The sequence below is a fragment of the Poecilia latipinna genome, unplaced genomic scaffold (assembly GCF_001443285.1).
Source record: "Poecilia latipinna isolate Pla-1442-1.1 unplaced genomic scaffold, P_latipinna-1.0 Scaffold3789, whole genome shotgun sequence".
In the NCBI taxonomy this organism is placed as follows: domain Eukaryota; kingdom Metazoa; phylum Chordata; class Actinopteri; order Cyprinodontiformes; family Poeciliidae; genus Poecilia; species Poecilia latipinna.
Window position 1 is genome coordinate 28,709 of NW_015116405.1, and position 2,639 is coordinate 31,347.

A 2,639-nucleotide genomic window follows, 5' to 3' on the forward strand; every position below is an offset into this window, starting at 1 on the left:
TGCATTTTATTCAAGTTGCAGTACATAACTTTAATAAAAAATATGTTTTCTCCATATTTGTTAAAGCTGTCACTGTTGGGTTCCTGGATGTTTCCTGTATGTTGTTGGGGTTGCTGTTTCTCCGTCCATCCTTCAGGGGGCGCCTGGCAGTCATTCCTGGAGGGCGTGGACCAGCTGATACAAATCACCTGCACTGCATGATCTCATTTGGAGGAGCATAAGAGGAGGAGGCAGCCTACACCAGTGCCAGAGTGTTTTTGCCAGTTTTAGTATTACAGGCCACCTGAATTTCTCCAGTGATTGCTTTTTGTGAACTCTTAGTGATTTTTTTTTTTTTGTGCCTCCACAGGAACTCTCACTGTAGAAGCTATGAAACCCTTTGTGGAGTTCCAGCGCAAAACCTCTCCTCCTCCAACCTTTCCTCTCTTTGTGCTTTGTGACGCCGGTGGATTATACCCACCGGATGCCCAAGTCCCTGTATCTCACCTTGGTGATCAAATCTCCACGCTCGCTGCCCTCCTCTCTCCTGCCATTAAGAAACCCGCCCAGACCTCGTCCGCCCTCCAGTGCTACCCTGCCACCTTAAGCTTAGCAGCAACACTCGACCTCAAGCCCAGGAACCATCAGATTCCCCTCGGTCCATATCATCTCAGCTAAAAGTAAGAACATTCAGTTTTTTCCCTGCAGTTTGCTATTTCCTCCAGTCATTGAACTCACCATTCGCTTTCACCCCTCAGTTCCAACCCAGAAGCACCAATTCCACTCCGGACCAGTTTTTCCCCCTTCTGACTGTTATTCTTTGCAATAAATATCACTTTACTGATTCCCCTTGTACTGTGGGTGTTCTTGCATGTGGGTCAGACGATTAAAACCCGACATGACAGTCACCATGTTGTAGCAGTTTATGAGACAGATAATCTGTGAAAACAGTCAATCTCCTCCATCTCCTTCCTGAATTACTATTACTGGTTAAACTAATGCACCGTTCTGACCAAAATGTCCAATCAGAACTAGTGGGACGCTCTTAGCACAAACACTATAACTTTCACATAAAAAAGTCAATTGGCCCGAAACTTGGCATGAGTGATCCTGGTTGGTTGGATGTTTGATGATCCCATGTTATTATAGTCTGATGTCATCTAAGCCCCGCCCCCTAAAAACAGGAAGTGACTTTTTTTCTTGGAAAGTTCCATCTCTGACCCCCTTGACCTAATTAAGATGATCTTGTGTCAGAAGATACATAACTAGCTGGTCTCACTTGCTTTAAAACACAAAGAATTTTCGGTCGAGGGCGAGGCCCCATGGCGGCGCTGTGAAGCCGCCATGTGAATGCCATTGTCATTTATTTGGCTCTAAATTCCACATATTTCAGCTGAGCTGCAACAAACTCACTGTGATTGATCCTTGTCCACCCCCCTGACAGGAATGCAGTCAAATAAATGGGGGGCGTGGCCTAATTCCTCCACAGCGTCCCCTAGAATATTTCATAAATCAACCCAAGCCTTGCTTTGACCGACAGTCATGAAATTCAGTGCACATATACATCTTGACAGAATGTAGAAGAAGTCTCTTGGAACCACGATCCAAACACATCAGGAAGTCAGCCATTTTGGATAAAATCCACGCCATTTTCTCTGTGTCAGACAAGTCATATCTGAGTGAACTCGTCCTACAGCTTTTGAGATCCAGGCTTCAAAATCAGTCAGCACAGTCTTGAGGTATTGAAGGCCAAAAGTTATCAAAGGATTTTTTTGTACATCAAAGCATGTGGGCGTGGCCAAGCCTCATATCTGACTATTTGCCATGAAATATCAAGGTGGAATAACATAAGCTGACAGCTGCATCAAACTCTCTTTGTGTCGTCACAGACTAGAGTTCATCACATTCATATGGTCAGTTGGTGACATCACCTTAGCCCCACCCCTTTCAACAGGAAGTCACCTATTCTGACAGTTTTTCTTCCTTTCACCCTATAGTTCATGTGTTTAATGAAATAGAACAACATGATGGTAAATCCTTTTCTCAACACTGGCTGCCAGGAGCATATGTGGTGGCTGAATGGCGAATTTTAATCCCTTGCCATTTGCATACTGTTATGATGATATAATTGACCTTTATTAGTGGGTGGCGTTCGAATAAATACCGATTAAGAATATATTCTTTCACTGGTTCTTTGGGTCTTGAAACAGTTTTTCCTCACTCTTTGTTAAAGAAAAATTTCCACAACAGTTTGGCTACCATAAGGCCGGAACAGCACTGAGCTGCGAGGGCCTCCAATGCTGCTTGCAGCTTTAATTATTATTACTATTATTAGGATTATTATTAATAATAATAATATTATTACTTAGGTTGCTGTATACCATGTTGCAAACAGAATGTAGATTGTTTTTCCTTAGAGCATTTTCATAGTTATTTTATTGTTTTATCAACACATCCTCTACTGCATATCTCCATTTTTGGATATAAAATCATAACGTGGTAAAAAAAATACCCAAAATGATTTATGATTACAGAGTTTAGTAGAAGAAATTAATTTTGAACATCATTGTGGAAGGAAATTGAAAACTGGGGATTTTAAATGCCAAAACACGTTCCATTTTTGACAGAGCTTGAGTGACTTCCATTTCATAAACTTTAGT

The 2,639-nt window shown here is 41.9% G+C and overlaps 1 long non-coding RNA gene across 1 annotated transcript; it reads left to right on the plus strand.

Annotated features, from left to right (window-relative positions):
• Nucleotides 1–84: 84 nt before the first annotated feature.
• LOC106941648 (uncharacterized) lies at nt 85–1,485 on the plus strand. Its single transcript, XR_001423430.1, has 2 exons — nt 85–659; nt 738–1,485. It is a non-coding gene; the product is annotated as an uncharacterized LOC106941648 (long non-coding RNA).
• Nucleotides 1,486–2,639: the final 1,154 nt, after the last annotated feature.